The 25,367-nt window shown below is 46.6% G+C and overlaps 1 protein-coding gene across 6 annotated transcripts in view; it reads right to left on the minus strand.

The window, feature by feature from the left end:
* Nucleotides 1–25,367, minus strand: part of KAZN (kazrin, periplakin interacting protein) — a 1,355,161-nt gene that overhangs the window by 272,912 nt on the left and 1,056,882 nt on the right. The gene's annotated exons all lie outside the window — the stretch shown is intronic.

Below are 25,367 nucleotides of genomic sequence, written 5' to 3' on the forward strand. Positions count from 1 at the left end.
ATCGAGATTAAATCACAGGGGTGCAAGCACGCACCACTGTTTCAAACCACAATTGGTAGGAATGGAACATGTCCTAAGACCACATTGGGTGACCCGGACAGTTACAGAGGTGTCAGAGTACATCAGCTTGATATAATATAGAAGGAGGGGATCATAACCCCAGCATTTTAGCTTTTCCCACAACAAGGGATGCAAGACACAACCGAAGGCGCTAGCGTAATTCACATAACAGAGGAATACACTCCTGTCAGGGAGGAGCGAAATATCAGCCATTAGCTAGTGTAATGTCTGTATGTTATGGGAAGTAATCCAATTGCTCCTGAACCAACTTTGATACTTTAATAGGCAGATCTTATCCACCCATTTTATAAGACTACACAGCAGGAGGCCATGCATTTCTTTTTTATAACTTGAGTCTAGAATGGCAAAATGCCCGTAATTTGAAGCGTCAGATCTATTACCTTTTTTAAACACAGGTATCAAAATCAATTACCACCAGCTAGACGGTATAACACCCATACTCAATATGTGAGAGAAAACAAGAAACAACAAGGGAGCCCAATACGCGGGGTCATTTTTAATAGCAATGTTGGCAAGGCCAGCTGGGCCATGAGCAGGAGAACCCTTGATGTTCTTAATAACCATCATCAGGTCTTCCTTCCCGAAAACAGCAGGGACAATCAAAGCAGGTCAATACGTGCCAATATCTTCACTTAGTTTAGGGACGTAATATAACCTGCTAATATGACTAATCCAAGGCTCTTCAGATACAGGGTTTAGCTCCTGAGGAGAGTCGGCTGCTAAGTATTTTCAATAATTGTACCAACACTTTTACTGTCACAGGTTTTAAGCAGCACAAAAATAAACCTCCAATTCGCTTTATTTAAGTTATATTTTTTAATTACTTAACTAGTTTTTATCATGGATGCCAATAGTTATAATGGAACTCTTCTTAATTTCCCGGGGCATAGTAGTATGCATTGCACGAAGGGCTTTACGATAACACTCGTTCCTTTTAGAGATGTTAATATCAAACAACTTTAATGGTTAATTTTTAGCTTGAAGAAAATCCCGCCCATGGTGTATAAGACTCCCTGTGCTGGCCCTCAAAGCCTGAATGTCCCAACCATGCCTCAATAACAAGGGTTCAATCGGACAACTAACCTGTTTAAGTATTTATTTATTTAATTAACTTTTGCATTTGTATAGCGCAGCAAACCCTCAGGCATCAGGGCGCTTGAAACCAGTTACTATATTTGTGGTCCCGTCATTAATTCGGATCAATATATGCTGTCTAGGACATCCTTGATGTAGTGTGCCGTTCTGTCTGTCCATTGCAGGTGGTGATGTAGCGGCAGCATTTAGAATCGAACCCTTGCAGACGCAGGCGTCAGGAGCATTAGGTGCACCACCAAACCGCTCTGCATGATGGCCTATTGGAGCAGATGATCCTCTATGGCAAGTTGCCTTCACAAGTCAGGTCTTTACCTCAGCACTACGCAGAAGGGGTAGGGGACTCTTGCTTAGGCACACTATTTCCAGGGACCTTTATCTAAATGACCTTCATTGCCTAATTCAAAACAATACCAAGAGCTGATAGATTTTGCTGAATAGCCGGCGTCCCCAGAACAGGCAAAGTAAGCGTGCTACCTGTAAAGCATGAGTGCTCTTGACGTGCATCAGATTTGGGCATTTCCGATCCCATGAGCTATGTGAACACACATATTTGTGAAGAGTTCAATATTAGGGCAGCTTCGGGGCTAGGATGGTGTACAGTTTGCTTTGAGCATTATATTACAGCATGTTTTCCAGGCTGTGAACATTGTATTTAGCATGTTTTTATGCAATGTACATAATGTTGTGGGTATTCTTGTAAGAAAAGCTCTGAGTGTTGAATGCGTATAACCCCTCGCTGGATCAACTTAATTGACTACTTATCATAAATATTTGGTGTTAATAGGTTTGGTACAATAGCAGGGCACACACGCTATACACCACTTGACAACTTTGAATTAAATTTTGGCTGCAAAAATCCCAACTGGTAGAACTTCATTGCTTAGAACTAACTAATCTGATGTAGAGATTTGACCGCGTGAGAACATAAACTGGTAAGAAACTGCCTTGCTTCCCCTGAAAATTAATTTTAAAAAGAAAAATGCCCCTAAAGCTGCACTAAAATCACTATTAACTATATTCTGTTTTGTTTGTAGATCGTCAATGAACCTATTCCATGATGTTGTTTTGCAACACGGAAAACTAATATCGGACCTGGCCCGACTGCCTTTTCTGGTAAGACTTTCCAACTATGAATCCTATCTGCCACTGCAATGAAGAGAGTCCTGGAAAGGGATTGGTTGTGAAGCTTCTCAAAACCAAAGAGCGCTGTTACAGGCTGCAGAGCACCATCAATGCATGCACAGAGGAAGGATGCCGCAGAAGGGACAGGTGGGAAGGATCTACTGGGAGAACCGGTACAGAGACTGAGGTACTACAGGGAGATGGACAACAGCAGGAGCAAGAGCCAGGAGAAGGGTACTGGAGGAATGGAGCCAGGAACAGGACCAGAGGTGCGACAGGAACATGGCATGCCACTGGTAGAAGGGAGGCAGCCAAATCACCTAGACATGCAGGGGGTAAACATCAGCAAGCTCAGCGTAGAGGCGTACGTCACAAGCCGCAAACTAAATAGGGATGATATCTGAGATACCCTCTGTGAAAACCTTTCGGTCTCGGATTGGACGTTTATGGACCCGTCAACTGTGAATCATGAACTAACGTTTCATTAATTCCTGTGTGGGTAGACTTAAGCAAGCGAAGTTTAAAAGGGAAAGCACTAAAGATAGTCTTTGCTAACATGTCCATGGGATTTCAATGAAAGGTGTGGTGTTGTGTGACAGAAACCAGAGGACTCTAAGAAGAGAGACTATGGAAAGTAGTGCCAAAAGGAAAAAAAGCCTTTCAGAATCGTTCTTCACTGCAGTGATAAAGTTAGTGCTACTTCCTGGTTAGATGGCAGAAGATGAATACTGCATCTGAAAAGTGGGTGTTTAAGAAAACCCTACTTCCGATGAGCTTTTTTTTTAAATGACAAGTTGAAGTCTCATGGGAGAAACCTTACAAAAAGAAATGCTTATTAAGATCCACTGAATGCTTGAGTTGTCATTTCGTGATAATTATAGGTACCTTTCTGGCTTGCAAATCTACAATATAAAAGGTTGTGATGGAAATGCTTGCAGTCTACCTTGTGAGGTAAATTCCATCACTTTTGGTTCACTGTTCAGCTCTTGTGATATGCAAATGATATGATATGGCATTTGTAACACGCCTATAAAAAAAGTCTTTCAAGGCTTGACAAGACAAGGAAGGGGGAACAGAGGGAGGACAGAGCCAACGATCGTACTAGGCCAAGTAACATTCAGATCGGGCAAGTGCAGGGGAGGGGGGAAAGGGAAAGTGTCAGGGGCAAGGTGAGGGGGCAGTGCAGTACATGGGATCAAAACAATAACAAGAAGTGCGGCCAGCAGGTGGCAGGTGCAAGGGTAACTGCAGAAAGCAGGTGTCCAAAAGTGCAGGTAGGGGACTGTAGGGTTACAGATACAGACCCAAGTGCATGGGTTGCCGGGAGGCAGTGCGGGCGTGCAGCTGGGTGGGCAGGGACCTAGACCCGAAATCAGAGGGAAGCCAGGTGACCAGTGCAGTATCAGACAGGAAATCAGCAGGGGAGAGGAAGGTTTTGAGGCGATTCTGGAACCAGAGATGGTTCTCCTCAAGTTTCAGAGATGCAGGGAGGCTGTTCCAGAGGGAGGCCCTAGCCGAAGAAAGATCTACCACTAACTTGTTGCTTGGAGAAGCGACTGACCCTGAGGGAGTTGGAGGACCGAAGAAGTAATACTTTTCTCCAGACAGCCTTGACTGCTCCGCTACGTCCTCCTAAATGGAACAAGCTACTGCAAGCACAGTCCTGCTTTTTTAGGCTTTGCTAGGGAAGTAAAGCTTAAGTCCCTCTGAAAAGCTGGCATGGATGCTGCAGTTGTTTGCTAAAATGATGTTGAGATAAATAAGGGAGCCTCCCTCTCCTGTCACTCCCATTCCCAAACACACCTCTGTGTCCCTCCATGTTCGCCACTCTTAGTCTCTCCCAATGTCCTCTCCATTTCTCAAAATGTCTTTTCTATGGGCCTCCTCTACCCCTTCATGACCGAATTATCACTATATGATCAGCTTCATGGCCTCAGGCCCCTACTTCCTTCCAGACATTGGTTAGCAGGACCTTACTCTATTTCATTTCTCCAGTTAAGTTTGTTCCCAAAGCTTTACAATTAGATTCACCTCCTCCAATAAGTCCCAACCTTATTTCGCCCCCTTTTACCCCTTCCTACTGACTATGCGCATTTCCTTCTCATGTCTGTTGTGTCAATAACCATACCTGGTAGGTTTCTCAAGTGGTTTATTGAATTGCTTCAAGACAGGTATCAAAGACCCCCCAACCATTACAACAACCCAAGCTCAACTGCTAACACTTGAGCAACAACAAATGCTGAGAATTCTATATACACACTACTAGGCATTTACATAACAATGTCCACCTTCCACTTCTTGATGTTCTTCTGTAACTTCACCTCCCACAACCTTTCAATAAACCTTCTGTGAGGAGTCAGGAATGAAACTCGGACACAAGTCAGCCATGACTGTGGTTAAAGACCTTTACTGACAATAAAAGGGGTCGGGAAAATGACTCTCTGACCCAGTCATAAGAGGAATTTCCCTACCTAAACCAAAAACTAAGGATCCGCCTGTGTCTGAATGTCCAAACATAAACCGTCCCATTTCCAAAGTTCTATTCTGACCCTCAGTGAAAAGGGAAATGTCTTCAAGGATAAAGGTCTGGATTCCAGAGGGCAGTTCCTGTCCCCTGGATTTTTCCTTACTTCTTGAAGATTACACACAACAGTGCTTTAGGCTTCTCTTGGCCAATTACAAGATTTGCACACAAAACTGTCTGACTTTGTAATCTTGGTTTCTTTTGGTTTCTTTCAAGACACCTGATATATCGCTGTGTCAGGTGATGTAGCCCCTTCTCTCATGTTTAACGCAAATTGCCTGGTGGTCTCTCCTGCCAGGGCTTCTGAGTAGGTTAGTCTATACGTTTGGAAAAAAAGGACTTCCCTGCTCTTCATAGGAAAGGGAGTAGATGCATGATAATGTGGTTGGATCAGTGTATGTGTGCATTTTTCGTTTGTATATTTTGTTATCCAACATGCATTTTTGCTGATGCTTGTATGCGCAGTACCCAGTGGCATACGTGATGCCATCGTAAGTCATTTTTCTTCTGTCATGAGGCTCAAAGTCCTAAGCCTGCGGCTGAAATGTAGGTTCCTTGCTATGGCCTTGATACCTGATCTTTCGGGAAATCAGCACCTCTTTTTTAACCTAGCTTAGAATCTCTGATCTAGATACTCGTTTTAGAAATACCATTCTAAATTCAAACTGCTCAGACCTGGAATACATTTCTTAAGGTTCAACTTTAGAGACACCCATTTTATGCTTCGTTAGTTGGATTTATATCATGTACCGCTGCCATTGGCATGGTTTCCATTCACTGTGGTGGATCTCAAAGAGAGGGGGGTTGGGGTCAAGTTAGTGGGGGGAGAGGCAACAATGCAAGATAGCTTTTCTGTTGTGTTAATGCATGCAGACCGAAAGTGCACGGGCACTGTGTGCAGGTCGACTTCTAGGTCATCCGTGTTAAGGAAATTGAGCTATATTAGTCCAGATGGGAGCAGTGTGTGCTAGTGGGGCTAGGGTGCATTGGCTGGTGCAGAGGTATGTAAATTGGCTTAATAGCGGTAGAGTGGCGGTTGCTTTATGCCTGTAGAAAGGGGTTTTAAGTTGATGTATGCAAGTGGCATAGTTCATTTGCATAGTGTGTGTTCTGATGTGAAGAAGAGAGTATTAGTATTGGGGCAAACAATTCATGCCGTGGACAAAATTAAATACAGTGGGGAAAAATGTCAAATGAGGCAAACAATTCAACTAAGAAAAGCAGTTCACACAGTGCTAGTAATATCTCATTAGGTCTACCTTACCACCAGGATGATGCCAGAAAACCTCCATCTTCAATCAAGCATTTTGGTCCTAAATATTGACACTGCGACGACCCTGTACTTTTCACAGTGAGACTGGACTCAGACTTTCGATAGACACACTATATTGCATGTTCATGGCTAACTGATTTGAAACCAAGGGCCATTTTATGGTGCACCACACCAACAGTCATCCTCATGAACTGCTATAAAGATGTTGCATCGAAAGCCAAAATGGCTGTCTGCCTACATGCAACCACTGGACAACACAAACAGTATATTTAATTCCCTTTTTTGTCAACTAGCATTATGTGCTGCCAATGTGGACAGTAGAGGACTATGCCCTTCTCAATACAGCCTTGCAGGAGGATCACCTAACTATACCACTTTTAAAGCTAGGCATAGCCAAACAATCAAAAAAGCCTGTAACTTATTCCACTGCCAAAAGAAATATCGAGTTCTACGGTTGTATTGAATAAATAATAAAACATTTATTTCACATTATTTCCGAAATCTCTTTTGCTGAATTAATGAAAGTATGAATGTGAGGATGTCGGTTTACTTGGAACATGTTAAGATAAGGAATATTCATTCCAGTTTTATTTTGGAACTGTGTTCATCAAATTTATAAGCAAACTAATAAACTTAATCGTTGAGAGAGGTACCTGCACATTATGAGCATAGCAATTTAGAGGCGCCTGTTCCTCACATCATGCCGACTAAAAAGCGCATTGACTGTACACTGTGTCTCTTTGCTATGGGAGACATCTTTGTTGGAATCCCCTCATCCAGCCTTTTTCATTAAGTCCTAGTCTTGAAAGTGAATGCCTCTCCCAATAACCAGGCATTCACACTGGGAAGATTGTCAAGTAGGATTATTAGGTACATGCACAGTAAAGAGAACCCCAGCATAGCGGCACCTTTCTCCTTAACTGATCAACCAATCTGTTGTCGAGACATCCTTCCGCATTCTTCCACCGATGTTCCAGGACCCTGCACATCCACCATTACAAGACTAGCAAACCCCCCTAGCAGCACCACAATAGAAGGCACAATTAATATACCAGCCTTGCACTGCACTGTGTAGGAGCACTGAAGAAGGAAACTGAAACAAAGGTGGCATGGTGTTAGTTATACATTTTTATTTCTTAAATAAAATACCTCACTCTTGAAGAGGGGGTTCCCTGCCTCAAACTAAGGAATTGGTCAGATTTGTCAGAATGTCCGTCAAACCAAAGTTCTACCGTCCTGTGTCAAATCCTACTCTAATCCTCACACTATAACTAAAGAATAAACTAATACAAAGTTCTTCTTTCAGGAGAATGTCTGTCTTCTCCTGCATCCCGAACAGTGTCCCACACTTGGTTTCTTTACACAGAAAATACCAAGGGAAACGACTCCTTTCCATTGGCTTACGGGCGTCACCCAGTCTTTATGCAATACCCAGGAAATGGACTCCCTTCTACTGGTATTAGTTTATGCAGTTCTCAATAGAACCAGGGGCAATGACTCCCTCACACTGGTGTCTCCAGTACCACTCTGAACCCAGTGCCAAGAGAATATCTCCTTTCTCCTGGAGTTACTTTGTACAGTTCACCACAATGCTAGGAGGAATGACTCCCTTCTCCTGGAGTCTTTATAACAACTTTTTGTCCTATTCCAGGAGACTGACTCCTTTCTCCTGGTATTCTTTGGTACAGTTCTTTCTCACTGTTTGGGTTCCAAACCCTTGTCTGGAGGTCAGTGGCTTCCCCGTTACCACTGCGCTGAGGAAGATTTCCTATGATGCTTTCCTTTTTACTCTGGTTCCCATACCCTTCTGTGGTGGTCAGTGGTTTCCTCTGTACACTGCGCTGAGGAAGATTTCCTATGATGCTTTCCTTTTCACTCTGGTTCCCATACCCTTCTGTGGTGGTCAGTGGCTTCCTCATTACCACTGTGCCGAGGAAGATTTCCTCTAATGTTTGCCTGATCAGTCTTGGGGCCACAGATCCTTCTCTGGTAGTCAGTGGTTTCCTCGCTACCACTGCGCTGAGGAAGATTTGCTCTGACACTTTTCTTCTTACTCTTGGGGTCCCAGACCCTTCTCTGGTTATGCCCATTAACTTCCTTACTAATAATGGGTTGGGGAAACCCCTGGTTCCCCCACAGTTTTTATGCACCTACCCTTACTCCTTGGTGCCTTGCCAGGACTTCCTGGGACCGGGGCACACTTCTCCGTCGCCGTGGACCTCTCTCCTCTGCACTTATGGCTTTGCGGCGTCTTCCTGGCATCCCGTCTGCCTTCACTAGGTGGGTGGAGAACTTCCTTGGTGTCCTCGTGCTGCTTTGCGCTTCTCCACAGCTTTCGGTCGCCATTTGAATATCCTGCACTGGAGACTTCGGGTGCTGGCTGCTTTCCCCATCAGGAATGAATACTGCTGCTCCTGCCACCATTGTGCTACTCGTTATGGCTGTGTTCGGCTCCACAGCCGGGCTTCTCTGATCTAACAGTCCTTTGTTCAATTTTATTTCCAGTGCCGGGCCACCTCGTACATCACAGTTTATGATCTTCATGTCTTACTGGGTTTTCCTGGTCCCAGTACTTTTGGTCTTAGGTCGTATGTTGCACTAATACATAAGGTTGTTCTCAATGTAGCCGCTCTGGACATTAGGGAGGGCTAAGGAATGTTGGGTAGTGGCAACATTCATTGGGCTGTACCACAGGTGATCGTCCTTATTCCCAGTGGGGGAGTCCCTCCCCATGATGTACTCCCATACTAAATCACCCCTAGGGGGACTATTGGGTAGTGGCCGCACCTCCCTAGCCTTATGGAAAAGGGCTCCCCCATGGGGAGAAGTGGCAACACCTTGTGAATCGTCTCAGCTGCCATTAGGCAAATCTAACATGTATCCCTAAGGTTGCCCATCCTTTGGGCGATTAGTCCGTGTGAGCCCTCTGTCATGGGTAGTAAGAGTGCTGTTCAGTAAATGAAGGGCAGAAGAATTGGTAAAGAATATCTTGATCTTCACTGTGGCAGGGATACATGTCTGTAAGGAGATGCACATGAGGTTCGTCTCTATAAATATCTAGTGAGGAGAGGTTCTGAACCAGTTGAGTTTGAGTAATATGTGACTCGCTGGTGTGCAGTGACATTTTCTTTTTTTACACTTTTCTTTATTGGCATGGTGAGAGAACAGACAAACACAATGTACAGCATAACAAGGGTATCAGATACATAAATGGTATTGCAATACATGGGAAATGCCAGCAAAGGACAGATGGGACCATGATTCGTATTTATGCGGCACAACAATGGGTTAGTTTACTTCACAAGGAGGGGGGGGGAGGACGATAGTTCCAAGTCATCTTCGTTATTCATATAGGTGCAAAATTCCGTCCATGAATTCTTGGGTCGAGAGGTCAGCGGGAGGGTATTGATATAGTCCTCCTCGCACGCTTGAGTCCAGGTGAGGGCCCCCAACCACATCTCAAATGAAGGGGGGGATCGGCACTTCCAACACTGTAATATGCATTTTTTGGCTATTATGGTGGCAACATTCAGAAACCTAGAGTCATTCCTCAATTCAGGGCTATCCCACAGGCCGAACAGTATAGCTAGGGGTTCTGGAGGGATATGGGACGCTGTAATATCTGAGAGTTTCAATTATGGCTTTCCAGTATGGGCCCAGCGCATCACAGGACCAGAACATATGAGTGTGATCTGCAGCAGGAGCCCCGCACTTAGGGCAGGTGCGGGCCTGGGTGTGTGCAAACCTATCCAGTCTATGAGGCGTGTAGTGTAGTCTGTTCAGGAGCTTGTATTGTATGCACCTATGTCTGGCATTCAGAGAGGTGGTTCGGGTGTGTATGCACATTTTCCCCCACATTGCGTCAGTGATGGTGAGGCCCAGCTCCTCACTCCACGTATCCCGTGCCTTGAGTGGCACGTCCGTGGGGTCGGCCATCAGCAATTTGTACAGCGAGGACACTATCCCCCTAGCTCCAGCCGAGTTGGATATGTAGTGAATCTCAGGTGAGTCTGGGTGCTCATCAGGGTATGAGGGCCACCAGGCGCGGAACACCGCCCTCAACCTATAGTATTGTAGTAATTCCAACGCAGTACCCAGGTGTTTGGGACGCCACGTCTGTGGAGTGATAAACTTCCCGTCGGGGTAAAAGTCGGTCAGGGCCTGGTAGCCCAGGTCATGCCAGTGTTTCATTAAGAGTTTATCATTTGTAGGGCTGAGGCCTGGGAATTGCCAGATGGGCAGCCATTTGTAGTATGGGTGGTGGTCGGGTTGTGTCTGCAGGATATATTTCCAGGCCCTGATAGTTGCCGCTACAGGGTCTGCTGGGGCGTCGGCGTGATATGTGTGATGGAGAATGAGGGAGAGGGTGTTGACACTCTCGCTTGCTAGTTTCTTGAGCTTCACATGCAGGGGGGGGGTCGGAGAACGTGTACCAGTGTGTGGCGTGTTGGGCCTGCGCGGCTGTCCTGTATTTAGCGAAGTCGGGTGCGGTGAAACTGCCGTTTCCATAGGGAAGAGTCATGTGCTGCCATTTCTTATGAACTGCGCCCGAGTGCCATAGAAATTGGGCACATGCAGCGTGCAGGTTCCTGAAATATCGCTTTCCGGGTCAGATCGGCACATTAGTGAAGACGTAGAGAAATTTAGGGACCATAATCATTTTGATTAGAGATAGTCTACCCGACAGAGAGTGGAAGACTGCGTCATTTCAACATTTGAGCCTCAGAAAACTGCGCACAGCCGCGTAGTTGTCAGCCAACAGTGAATCTTTAGTGAGGGACACCTGCACTCCAAGGTATCTGATGCCCCTCGGTGACCATCGGAGGGGGAATTCGTAGGGCGGTTGTGTAGCGGATGGGGTGAGCGGGAAGGTTTCAGATTGGGAGTAGTTTATGGTGAAGCCAGAGAAAGTGCCAATTTTGGTTATGTCTCTCAATATCGGGTCCAGGTGGGCAGCCGGGTCTCTAATATATAGAAGCACGTCATCGGCATAGAGAGAAATGATCTCGGGTTTGTCAGGAAGACGTATACCTTTACGCGTGTGTTTGTCCCTAATGATGTCAGCCATGGGTTCTATAGCGAGCGCAAAAAGTATAGGAGAGAACAGGAAGCCCTGGCGGGTACCCCTGTGGAGAGCGAAGGTGGCCAAGGCCCTGGAGTTGACTAGGACTCTGGCTGCGGGGCTTGTGTAGAGAAGTTTGATGTACGATCTCATGCGTGGACCAATTCCCATTTTGTGGAGCACCACCAACATATATTGCCATGACACCATATCAAACGCCTTCTGGGCATCGATCGAGGGTGACCGCCACGGCCTGTGCGTCGGGGTCAATTCTAGCCAAAACATTGAACAGACGACGGATATTGAGGGCGGTGGATCTGCCGGGCACAAAGCCACTCTGGTTGGGGTGGACCAAGTGGGGCATAATGGGAGAAACCTATTGGCAATAATCTTGGCAAATATTTTCATGTCAGTGTTAATCAGGGAGAGGGGACTATAGGACCCACATTCGTCCAACGGTTTATCCGGCTTGGGTAGTACAGTTATAAGCGCCTGACGCATGGATTGAGGTAGGATGTTTAACTCTAAGGATTCGTTCCACACCTCCAGGAGTCTGGGTGCCAGAATGGCTACATGTTCCCGATAAAACTCAGAGGTTAGGCCGGCCTGGCCTGGTGCTTTGCCCCTAGGGCAGTTTGAGATGACCGTGGTTATCTCATCGAGCGGGAGAGGGGCTTCAAGTAGGTCGCTGGTCGTGCGGGTGAGGAGGGTCATGGGGATTTGATCTAGCAGGGTGTCAGTGTCTTGCAGGCTGTGTTCTTGCTGGGGGCCATACAGGGTCGTGTAGAACGCGGTGAATGTCCCAAGGATGTCATGGTCGGACCAGCACAGTGTGCCTCCTGTGTCTTTGACGCAATCAATGCGGTTCCTGCCCCCCTCAGTGCGGACCAGTCTGGACAGTGTCCTACCCGGCCTATCCCCCTCACCATACTTCCTGACCGCAACGGGACGGGCGAAGTACCGAACTTCTCTTTGAGCATGAGACTCAAATGTTTCTAATTCCACTGTGATCTGTGCCAGTATGGTCGGGGAAGGGGTGGTGGCATATGCCCTCTCAAGCTCCTTTAATTTCACTTCCGACTTCTGCAAGCTATTTTCTATGGCTTTGAGGACCCCAGCCTCCCTAGAGTTGCACATCCCTCTGATGAAGACCTTGAATGCCTCCCAGCGTACTCCGTCGGAGGTGTCATGCCTGTTATTGCATTCAAAGAAGGTGTTGAAGTCAGCTAGGATATCGGCTTTGAAGGCTATGTCTAGGAGGGCTTCCGACTTAAATCTCCAAGAGGAGCGAGGGGGCTGGTCGTGTCCCAGTGTTATCTGAAGTGTTACCAGTGAATGGTCAGATAATGTGCACGGTAATATCTTGGTCTATGTGACCCTGCCCATCATGCAGCTCGATATAAGGAAAAGGTCGATCCTGGAGAGGCTATCGTGTACCGATGAATAAAATGTGTATTCTCTAACCTGTGGGTTGAGAGCTCTCCATACATCTCTGAGATCGAGTGTGTCTATGTTGGCGTGTAACCTATGGGCTGCGCGTGATGGGGCTCTGCGGGCCGTCCCGTACCTATCCAGGTCTTTATCTAAGATCAGATTCATGTCCCCGCCCCATATGATGGGAATACCAATATATTTCAGAAGCGTGGTGGTGACGGCATCAAAAACTCAGGGGCGTCAAAGTTAGGGGCATATGTGTTCACTAGAAGGCATTCCATATTAGCGAGTGAGCAATGGAGGATCACGTATCTACCCTCAGGGTCAATATGGCTGGAATGCAGGGAAAACTGGACTGACTTATGGATTAGAGTTAGGACCCCCCTGGATTGGGTGGAGTACCTCGTATAGTATCTATTGTTGCCCCACGTGGGGGCATGGGTTTATTGGAGAAAGAGGATTTTGGCGCCGTGTCGTTGGGCATAGGCAGTTATCGTGCGGGCCTTAGTGAAATTGGTTAGACCACGGATATTCCATGTTACAATGTTCAGAGCCATAGTGTCACTTTATGAAACATCCCAGTGGTAGTATTCGTTAGCATTCCACCTTTTGCATTTGCCGTGTGCACAGTAGTAGTCAGTCGAAGTCATGTATCTCTCAGCCATGTTTTTAACTGTTAACTCAACCCCAACTTCGCCATCCCCCACCCTCACTGCCCAACCCCAACATGCAGTGCAGACCTCCCACCCTAGAACACCCATGACACCCTTTGGGCCTGCTCCAACCGGAAACCAAAGGTCAGAGGGCCAGATCCAACGTGGATAGGGCCACATCCCAGCACAACAGGGGCCAGTCATTAAAAAGAACAAATTAAAATTGAAAGCAAACATTGCAACTGCAACGGGGGGGCTGGTGCCGTGCGGCCGGCATCTGGAGCTTGGTGTGGGGCAGCAAATGCTGTCCCGAATGTGGTGCTGCGGTAAATGGGTATCACAGACAGCCTCTGAGACCAGAGAGTGCCCTCTGGTAGGTTGACATCGCAGGAGAGAGTAGGACACAGGGATAGCTCAGAGAACCAAGTGGAGGAGGATGCAGAGTAAGCAGTTTAGGAGCTAGCCTGTGGCCAGCATACATATGATAAGAGGCCGCAGTTGCTGAGTGGGCACGGTGAGATTGCCATCGACACATCATAAGGCATGGATCTGTGGACACCTTATAACATCGTGGGCTGTGCCGTCTATGGCGCATGGTCGCCTCGCGGCCCAGGAAGAGGTAACTCAATGAACTTCACAGCTTCGTCAGGGACAGTGAAGAAGAAGATCTTGCCATCATGAGTGATCGTTAGCCGTGCCGGGAACAGGATGGCGTAGAGGACGTTGCGCTCCCTGTGCAGCTTCTTGACGCCTAAGAATTGGCGCCTCTCCTGCTGCATCGCCAGCGAGAAGTCCGGGAAGATTCTAATGGTATGGGCCTCAAATCGCATGTCTCCCTTTTCCCGCGACAGGCGGAGGATGAGATCTCTGTCGCGGTAATTGAGTATCTTGGCGATAATGGGTTTGGGGATGTCACCGGGTCTGGGGCGCGGTGATAGGGCCCGATGAGCCCGCTCGACTGTGAAATATGGTGATAGGGCAGGGTCATCCAGCAGGTCTTTGAGGAGTTTCTTCACTGCGTCTTCCATCCGCCCCTTAGTATTCTCGGGGACCGCAATGATGCGCAGGTTGTTTCCTACGAGAGCGTGATTCCAAATCGTCGCATTTCACCTTGACACTTTTCATGTCACGCGTCAGGGAGGCCACAGTGTCTTGGAGCGCGTTAATACCATCTTCGTTTACCGAGATTCTATTTTCAGCCTCGGTGATCCTCGATCCCGCCTGATCTGCTCCAGTCTTTAGCGAGGCGACATTAGCATCGATGTCATCTAGTTTTTCATGGAAGGAGGTGAAGTTTTTAGCCATAGATTCCATTAGTAGGGTGAGGTCAGGTGCTCCGACCACTTGGTGCAGGGTCAAGTCTGGCTCGTCCTGGGGCGATGATGTGCTGGCTGGCTCATCTCGGGGGACCGCTTTAGTGTACTTGTCCATTGCACCTTCTCCTTGGGCCCCCGCCTTGTGTCTGCTAGGAATTGTCCCTGTAGTGGACCCGGTTGCAGAGAGGGCCCACTTATGAGTAGGATGAAGAACTGGGGAAGGCAGGGGCCGATAGGCGCAACTGTAGTGTCTTTTTTGCCGGCAGGCGCCACGAGGCGGTTGGAGGGCCACCGCAGATAGCAGAGAGTTACCGGCGGAGCAACAAAGCTGTGATGGCGGGTGTTCGCGGCCTCCACATGTGTTCAGGTTGCAGGGGGGGGCACGCGGGATCTGTCTCAAGAGGGCGCAAGCGGGGGCGGCGACAATACCAGCGGGGAAGTGGGCAAACAGTATGGTAAGGAACGCTTCCTTATGGCAGTTCTGACACCCAGCAGGGGCCCGCAAAGTTGCACACAGCGGGCAGAGGCCTCGCCGCCCACGCGCTCCAGCCCCCGCTCACCTGATCCGCCATGGCAGCGGGGCAAATAAATCCTCCATGTTGTCGTCGCCGGGGGAGGCCCCGATGATCGCTGACGCAACAGGTAGCATTCACAGTGTGGTGGCGTCCGCAGCGGGACTCCCAGGCAGCTGCAACAACTCCACAGAGCGGCGGGAAACAGGAGAGGGGGGGGGATCAGGGAGTCAGGCAGGCCAGGTGTGAGGGCCGGATGTTAGGCAACCGCCGGGGCCGGGTGGAATGCTAGGCCCAAATCCAACAGAGGTGCCAGCCAGGTCCCGGGTGGACCGTTCGAGTCCAAAATCGCACAAAATGTCCTTCAGTGTCGGGGACCGCAGATGTGAGCAGATGAACGCCGAGGCCGCACAGAGCTGAAAAGCTAGGCAGCCATCTTGGGCTGCTCCACAGCACCACCCCGTGCAGTGACATTTTCATGTGACATTGTTTTTAGCATGATGAAAGCATCAGCACCAGTCGTGGAAAAAGGGTCAGTCACTTTGACCCTGCTCTACTGTTTCTCGGTAGGAAGAGGAAGAATTGTGCTTTGTCCTTTGGCCCTTCCAAGATGCTGGCTTTGAAGTCAATGGATTAGATGCAGGGGGATAAGCCAAATTCTGCCAGAGGCATTCCTGCTCAATACTAATGTTTTCTGAGTAGTAGAGACCACAAATACGAAGTCCAGAATTACATTTATGGGCCCAAGTATGTTTATGTTGCTGTAGGCCAGTGCAGCAATTACCCTGGATTGCATCTGATATTGGTCTGGCGTAATGTGCTGAACACTCACAGCACAGATGTGTATTGTGTACAGCTTAAAGCACACTGTGCCTCCAATGCAATTCTCATTAAAATGCACAATAAAGATGCAACAGTGGATGTATGCTGTGAATGCAGTCCTACAACTTCTGCCCACCGTCCAAGGGAAAAGCAATGCTTTCAGAAGGGTGGATAAATAACCCTACAACAACTCATAATGTTAGCTAGGCAGAGATTTAAACACAATTGGGTGTGACTAAAATGGAGAATGGCTTTGACAGCTTGAGGCATTCCACACCTATTGCTAGACTTTAGAAAGAAGAAAGAGGGAGCATTTTGTGAATCTGAGGTTTTTGTTCTTGATATGTGTTGGCACTTCATGGGATAAACCAGCAACATAATCATTATAAGGGGCCACAGTGTTTTCAGAATTATTTCGTAGTATTGAAGCTGGTCTAAAGTAGTAATTACCTAGCCAACCAAGTGATGAGTGAATGTGTTTAACTTGCCTTGAATTCTAATGGTGTGCGTACCTTGTTCTCTAGTCAAGAAAAGTGAGCAAGCGTCTTCTGCAGATGAGCTTTAATTTATGGGGAAAAGCTCCTCAACAGCCCCCAAAAAAAACTCAAGTACAACTGGCGAGTTAGGATCTACCTCTGAGCACGATATATAGAGGTCAGACCCGCTGTCCTTTTGTTCGACCAATAGGCAGGATCAATGTTGTTGTAATGGTTGTCTAGATTGCTTTTCACGTGGCCAGGAACCGCTATAGAAAATAGGACCTGCCGTCTGCAAATACAGTAAGGAAATAAAGTATTAAAGTAAAAGTGGGAGGATGGCTTAATTTAAGGAAGTTGGCCAAGAGGCACGTTAGTGGTTATAGTTTGGGGTTTATCTTTAAAATTCTAAATTCAGGCCTACTGACATTTAACATTTAATTTGGAGGCGAGGCCCATTGCCAGGATATAGTGTTTTTCTGCTTTGTCAACAGACCCAATGAAATGAAGATTTCCTCCAGGATAGGCATGCCCCTTACCTAATTGATGCCCAGGATGCAGGAGCATCCTCCTTCATTTTTAGAATGGGCCTATCATATCTCCTGGAAGCCATAAGACTTGAACCGACAGAGCAATGCTTGAAAGCTTTGGTGTCCCTACTCTTCTACTCATAAAAGGGAGAATTAGCATGCACAGCATAGAAATGTATATGAGCAGACCGGTCAAAGGTTTCCATGTCATTTGTTGTAGATTCTGCAACTAAAACGTAAGGGGAGCTGCAAGTCAGCACTAGGACAAGCAATGTTCAAGACCTTCAGAAATGGGTACATTAGCAAAGAGTTGATTTGAAGCCTTCAAGCTAACTTCTGAAATAATATTAAAAGACCTTCATCCTAGGTGGTCAACCGCCTGGTTCTTGTTCATCATTTGGGACCTTCTTCACTGCAAACACTTATAGAATGCATCTGAAGCACTATAATCCATTGTGGACACAGACTAACCAGTTTACATGAACCGATTTTGAGAAAAGGATTGTTCAGAGAGGAATTGCCATAGCATTTCGGTGCTGGACTGCCCATGTGGGCAGGACAAAGACTGATATGCAATGGATATTTCCCATCTGTGAAAGGTACAGTGAGCAAAAAGCATGTGCTGCAAACTCTCATCTCAGAACAGGTTATCATGCCATGTTCATTCTGGAGAGGAGCGTCTCCTACCTTCTTTGAGACATTGAAAGGTAAACTTCTTCAGTGAGCCTTACATTTACCTCAACCAGGGTAGGTCTGCTTGTTGCCCTACCAACCAGTTCACTCCACCCCAGACCTCCTTCCTAACTGACCGCTCTTCCAAAGTCATATTAGGCACCTTCTCCTCCCCTACTTCCTTCTCCATCTGTGGCATACCCCAGGGATCCATTCTTTCATCTCGATTCTTTAACATCTACCTTACTGTGCTGGCACGCCTCATTTCGTCCTTCTCCCCCAACTTCCAGTGCTAAGCTGATGACACACAACCCTTCTTCAAACTTCCTTCAGACGTCCTACTACCCTCCATCATCCCCAACTGTCTCGCAGACATCCAGGTCTGCTGTACTTCTAATGATCTCTGCCTCAATGCCATCAAAACAGATCCTGCCTAGTGGGATCCCGGCACCCTACTTCTTCCCTTCACTCTGGCTTTCTTCTATGGGCTCTCCCCCTGCTCCCTCTAAGGAAGCCAGAAACCTTGGAGTCATCTTCGACTCCTCTCTCGCCTTCCTCCCTCATACTCAGGATGTTGCCAAACAGTCCCACTTTCAGATTTTCCTTCTGAAAGGAATTCTACCTTACCTCACCTTCCCCCAGAGACTCAATATTACCTGGGCTCTGGTTCTCTCTAGGCTTGACTACTGTAATAGCCTCATCCTTAATCTACCTTTGTCCACTCTGCAACCCCTCCAGCTAATACAGAATAGGGCAGCGAGTATTATCCTTGGCCTCAAGCCCAGGGACCGCATCTCACCTGCCCCCAAAGTCGTCACTGGCTCCCGATTGCAGCACGGATTAAATTCAAATCTCTCTTCATCATCCACACGGCACAAGGGACTGCTCTATCTGCAACTCTTTCAGACTAAATATTCCCCCTCTAGACACCTACACTCCTCTGGCACCAACTCCTTGTAGGAGAAAATGCTTGCTAAACAGAGAGCAGGTGGTTGATCGCTTTCCTCAGTGGGCTCCCTTTTTTGGAACAGCCTCCCCCTCCCTCTTCATCTTGAGCGGGACCTCCTTAAGTTCCGTAAAAGCCTCAAAACCTTCCTCTTTACCTCTTCTTTACCTCCCTTCTCTTCCCTGCTAATCGCACAGTAGTTTGATTGGTGTGCAGGGCACTTGTATATCCTCGGGTCCTGGCCTCCCACATTTTACCATCCCTGCTGCCGTCTATTGTTACGCTCACCTGGTTCCACCGGGGCGCCACCCAGCAGTTGGGGTTCAGATGTCCCTCCTTGCGATGCCCAGATGCGACCAGTGGAAGAGTTCTGCCTGGAATACAGGTAAGCTATGTTCAGGACAGGGCAACCGGGGTAAACAGCCTCCCACCTCCCTGTAGGTCTGCGACCCTTCTGGACTTCTCCTCACCTTGTTTTAGATGTTGGCGGGTTCTGCGTCCTGCTGTCTTGGCAGGGGCGTGTTGTGCTTGGTGGGCAATGGCGATCGAGTTGCTTCACTGATGCCGGCCCGTCTTGAGTCTTTCAGGTAGGTCTTATTGCTGTGAATATTGCTGTTCTTGCATGCCTTTTAAACAATGTCTTTTTCTTCCAATATGTGGCAAGGTGGAACCTGTGTTTCGCAGGTAAGTATGGGCGTTTTTGGAGCGCCTTGATGCGGTGAGTAGGCGTTATGCGCTGCGCTTAAGATGCCTTGCCTTTGCTAACCTGTTATCTTTTCCTCTCCACAGGTCGCGGTACTCGGCCGGAGTATGGAATTTCCGTAGTGATGCTGATTGAGGAGCGGCTGGTGAGGTAAGCCTTTTGGCACAGTTAGTTAATTGTACAATGTCTAATGCCTTGTTTCTTCTCTTTTACAGGTACGTCGATCCGAAGGAGCGCTGGTTCCAGGATGATGGTCGGGAGAGCTGCGGACCGCTGGCGATGAAGTTCAGGTAAGCTGCTGCCTTTTCTCACAATGTCTTTTCCTTTCCTTTGCAGGTGCTGTTCTTCCGAGGTTCGTGGCTGAAGCTGAACACGGTGAGTGTTACGTTGCAGAAATGCAAACTAACGCGAAGCGTGTCAGTCTATTCGGGGGTCGTTTAAATAGCTTCAAGAAAGAAGTCCAGGTAAAATAGTCCCCATGGTATCACACCCAAAAACACTACACTGCAAGCTTGGTTTCAAGGAGCCAGGTTATGAGGATGCCTTCACATGACTGGCATTAATGAAAAGTAGTTCCCAGGCACAAGTCCATATTCAAACATGAGCCTGGCGCCAAAGGTGCCAGGACTGGCCCGAAGAAAGCCTAGGCTGCAATTTCTTGGGTTTAGTGGGGACTGGAATCAAAACTCTCCCTGGCCCATAGGTTGGCCAGGGGGTCTTCAGAGTGTGGGTCGTGACATCTATCCTCTGCACTTGCCTCGGGTCACCCTCCACCACAGGAAGTTGCACTTACTTTTCTTCATAGCGCTTCACCTACTGCTCTCCATGAGCAGCATAGCACCTATCCCATACCCCTCATCCCTCTACACTTGCACGTTCTGAACACTCACAAGGCATAGTAGGTTTGTCTTCCCCTCCCCATAGTCTCTTCTTATATTGTTGTACATAATTATTTAACATTGTTGTAATTTCATTGTCCATCATCCTCTGTCCCCTCCAGGTCGCCCTGTGGGCGCTCTGAAACAGTATTTGCTTCCTGTATTAGCGCCTAACAAGTGAACAATAAATAAATACAACTAAATAAATACAAAAGAACACCAAAAAAGGTTCAAACATTGCTCTGGCACTAGAGACATTTAAGAGACCTTAGCGTAAGTGACTTCTTGTCTAATACTCAGGTTCTTTTGGATGCTTACGTGTTGTATTGTGTACTTTGCTTGAAGAACAGCTCAGCACGTCTGGTGGGTGGGTAAGCCTTCCCCTTGGTCAAGCTGCCTAAATGGGGAGTCAAGGCCCCCTAAGCCTTGATTCATATCTGTTGTTGTGGGGTGATGGATTTGGGTTCTGTAGATGAGGTCGATGGCTCTTGCCTCCTCTTCAATTCCACGTTCATTTTTATATTGGCTTGCTCATAGTGATAATGGCCTGCGCTTGATAAACGGTCTAGAAAAAGGTGTGCCGGAGCAGCATGGGTAGTTGCTCTCACAGGAGCAAGGGCAGATTCTGAGAAATGCACTGAGGTGGCCTGGACCAGATGGTGATGTTATAATGCAGACAGCTGTAATGCAGTCCTTCCCTTTAAACAGAAAATACTACAAGTAGAACATGGTGGAAATACACTGAGTCCCTGTTAACGTTCATGCACAATGGGTTTAAGGGCTTCGCAAAACGAAGCAATATGCTTTCGTCAGCTGTTGAGAAGGAGATGAAGACATGTTGATCAATCTCACCTGAATGTACAATCCATCAAGACTGTTGCCATGGTAGCACTTCCCCTTTCCTTTTCCAACCATACTCATGTCTTACTGAAACCTTCTGCAGAATATACCCATGCTGTGGCTGGTTACTTCAATATTGACAACAAGGCACAACCATTAAAAGAGCATGCTCGATTGCCCTTAAAAAGCAGACACCACCTTAAATACCCGACAACAGTTTGATCATCTTACACCCGTTTGATTTGTTGAAATATGATAGCAGTAATGTCTAACTCTGAAAGCAATACCTCCTGCAATGCTACACCATTAATGCATAATCAGAATCCCATCAGATTGACAGGAGATACAAAAAAAAGGGGTATAACCATGTTGCCATTGCCATCACTAAAAGCAGCATGAAAAGAGGTCCCCTCTAAAGCCTTGCGATTGAATCTCCTGTTGAGTATCAGTGCAGAGGTTAATACATCATACCCTAACAGTTCACAAATGTGAAAAATAAACTGCCCTCATCTCAGACCCTGGGAAACGTTCCCTATCTGACCCATCTTTGCCACACAGCAGCTTTTGACAGCCTAGTCCAAGAGCAGCTTAAAATGGCTTTGCATCTGGTATCTAGCAGGATGTCAAATTCTGTGAACGGTGGAATTTGACCTTTATGGTGATCCCGCAAAAAAGTCTCAACATCCAGTGCATTAGTATTTCATATACATTTCACACTATCCTTCTCTAGGTTCCCTTTCTACACCTTGAGCGGGTCTTCCAAATAGATTTGTCTCCATTCTCCTCCTAACGACACTGGTTATATGGACTGTGCATATTTTAATTCTGAATGCTAGAATAGAAGACTAGTCCAAAGCTTTGGTTCCTCCATGGGACCACCTTTAAAAACCCTCAATCCAAAGGCTCTTGAAAACCACTTATTCATGCTATTTATTCAACTTGCAAATACGGGTCTACCAACTTTGGCTCACCAGATGTTTTGGACTACAACTTCCATTAGCCATCATTTTCAATGAGTTGTAGTCCAAAACAACTGGAGAGCCACAGGTTGCAGACCCCCCCCCCCGTGCCATAGACTGTGGCCTCCTTGACAAACAATTCTTCAACCACTCCACCATAGCTCTACACCAAAAAATCTCAAAGCCTAAAAGGGCTAACGATAGTTTAATCCACAATTACTTTTTACTTAAAGTGTCATTTACAAGACCTAAAAAAGATGCGAAAAACACATTTCTGAGGCAAATGTTATGACCTTTTAAAAGCTACGGAATCATTCCGAGCTGCACAGATATCAAAGTCTCTTCTCAGTAAACAATGCCAACTAACACAATCACACCAACACACAAGGACCTGCCACTTTTGTAAAGAAAAGTTATGTAAAAATCCAAGAGTGACATTCACTGCATCGTTTGATACCAAACCTTTCCTGAATCCACTGGGGTAATCTTGGTGCCCCTCACACTACCCATTCTAAATGCAATTGGGCATGTGCACATGGTTTTTACACATGTGCAAAAGGAGTTTCGATGGCTGCAAATGTTTGGTTGTGAGGCAACCTGTGTGATATGAGTCTGCTCATATTACACATCAACGCCTGGACTCATACTCTCATGAGTCTGCTCATATTACACATCAACGCCTGGACTCATACTCTCATGAGTCGAGGCGTTCGAAAGAATCCCAAGCATGATTTTGCTTAAATTGGATCTTTCACTTACCCGGCCACAATAATAAGGTGCAGAGTTTGCAACAGACCTTGCGCTACTCTACCCCCATTCTTTTTAGTGCACAACTTTGTGATCCTGTGGACGTCCTCAAAGCTCATAGCACAAATGTTTGTACTCCTTTGGACTGTGGGTGGCCAGCGACATCTATCCTTACCCACTCCTCAGAGGACTTTGAAAATTGAATGACTTCAAGGTGGCTAAACTCAATGCATCCAATTTGCAATATAAATTCTAAGTTACACACTGCATGCATTTGCAAATGCTGATTTTTTGTGGAAGGTTTTGAATCCCCTCGGCCAGCTTATCTCCAGCTCAGTTTGCAATAGACTGATGTAGCTTTGCATTGACAGTCAACAAACTTTTAATCAGTTTCAACAACTTACTTACAGTAGCTTTATTAGTTAAAAGAGAAGAGCAATCTTGCTTTATGCAAAACATGCTATGAATCCCTGCATGCACACTGTTAACGTAAATTATGTCTGTAAGATTACATTCGGTCACGCCAAGGTGTAAATGAAAGTAAAACATCTCTAAGATATATTGTTGCGACCGGGTATGTCTAATGAGATGGTTAGACCAAGCTGGGCTGAATATTGGCGTGCAGTGTACATGCAAAGTATTTGAACGTTGTCAGACAAGCGAATACAATTACACAGACGTTAGTGCTACAAGTTCAGCCAATCAGTTGGATTTGCTGATCTTCCAATCGCCATCGATCTAATCAGGTCATCCTCCTTTACTTCTCCCTTCTGCGTGAAGATGCTGGCAGCATAACTTTTAAATGGTTGCCGGGAACAATGAGATACCAAATGGTAATGCAGGCAGCTGTATTCATAGTTATAACTGCTAGGCGCAGCTTCGGAAATACGGATAAGAGAAGTTAAGTTTCATTTTCAAAATGCAAGGCAGACTTAAGAATTGCGGTTTTAGATTTGAATGAGGACAGGCTTGAGTGTCTTGAAAAATAAGTTGTACAGGTGTAAGGGGTGTTATCCCATTATCCAGGTTGCTCTCAATATTCAATTAACCGTGTTCTCAAACAACTATAACGTGGTATTAACTTCTACCGAAGAGATGTTTAATGCGGGTAGGGGCGGGGGGCATTTCAAAAACAGCTCTAAGTCTTTGCTCAACCATGATCATTACCCAGTTGTGTATTAGACCAACATGCCTCCTTGGAATCCCCTACTTGCTCCACAACCTGAAGGATAGTTATCTAGCAGAAGTGCCCAGAAGATCAAGGTTCCCTCGCAAGTATGGATCCACTTTATACATAGAACAGTGATTCTCAGGTTCATGTGAAATTACAGATGACCATGCACACAGTGTGTCACGATACGATCCACGGCCCTGTAAACGACGTGGTCCTCACATGTGAAAGCAACATAAAGATGCATATACGGTACAAAACGACTCACTTTCACCATTTCACCAGCATAGCACCCCAGTAGAATGATCACCCAGGAACACAGGAGCATGCATACGTGCCAGCAGTACATGTTATCAGCCGACTTCTAACACCAGAATCATTTAATATAAAACAGTGCTAGTTCGCTTGTAATTTAGGAATGCCATAGATTTGTGAGGATTTCAATTTTGTAGCTATACCAAATTACAACATTTGGTATTGAAAATGAAAGAGGTACATATTTTAGTACCCTAAAAGAAGGACATATGGAAACATTAATTATAAGGAAGTTCAATTATAGATTTAAATTGGAAAATATTTTAAAATAGAATATCCTAATTTAAGGGGGGTCATTGTCTAACTGCCTTAAAACCAATCCAGTATTAATGGCTCAGTCTGCAACTTGTAGGAAGACTTGATGGGTGTCCTCATACAGTGCATTTTCAACGACTGAGGATGTTGGACGGCAAACTGAATACTTTCCTTCTGATTACACTGAGTTTGCAACATCTCTAGAAGGCTTTTAGCAAAGAAGTGTGGGGCATGTCCAGGGATGTAGAATTGCACTTTGTTGTATACGTTAAAGGCCTTTCAAGTAATTTAAAGGTCCTGAGAGGCAGTTAAAAGGCTGAGAGTTTTAAGGGCGATGATGACTCGGATGTTCATGCAGTGCAGTGAGTTCGGTAACGATAACACACAGGGTTCCTTCCCAGATGTGGGGTCTGGGTCACCTGGAGACAGAAGATGTGGTGGTTGGACAGGCTAAGGGACTGAGAATCAGCACAGCTGTCTGAAGCTGCCGGTGGGTGCCACTAGCCTTCTTTTCTCTGGAGTGGCAGAGAGGTGTTGGGGGGAGCAAGAGAGATGCATTCAAGGACATAGGGTAAGTAAGCAGTCGTATCTTGGCATCCAGCATAGTTTGACTCCTAGGCTTTTTCAAACTTGGTGCCGGATGCGATTGAATGACTCCAAGGTAAGAGCCTGGACTGAGGAGTTGAAGGGAGATCAGTGGTGTATCAGCTGAGGATTAAAAGTACAATTTTAAATTCAGTTAATGTCAGGAAACTTCCTGTCATCCAGTAGGCAATGACAGTGTAGCATGTTTCCAGAGCCCAGTATGGGTTTTTCTGGTTTGTGTGATGCTTACATCGAGTTGGACGTTATCAGCGTGGGGGTGGTAGAGCAGGTTGTGGTGGTTTATGATTTTTGTGACGTGGCAGAGGTGAAAAGCATTGGCGACAAGAGAGAGCCTTCTGGGGCTTCATTGAAGACATTGGAGGGGGTGGCGGGTCG

Source organism: Ambystoma mexicanum, chromosome 8 (genome assembly GCF_040938575.1).
Source record: "Ambystoma mexicanum isolate Mex_15411 chromosome 8, UKY_AmexF1_1, whole genome shotgun sequence".
Classification (NCBI taxonomy): domain Eukaryota; kingdom Metazoa; phylum Chordata; class Amphibia; order Caudata; family Ambystomatidae; genus Ambystoma; species Ambystoma mexicanum.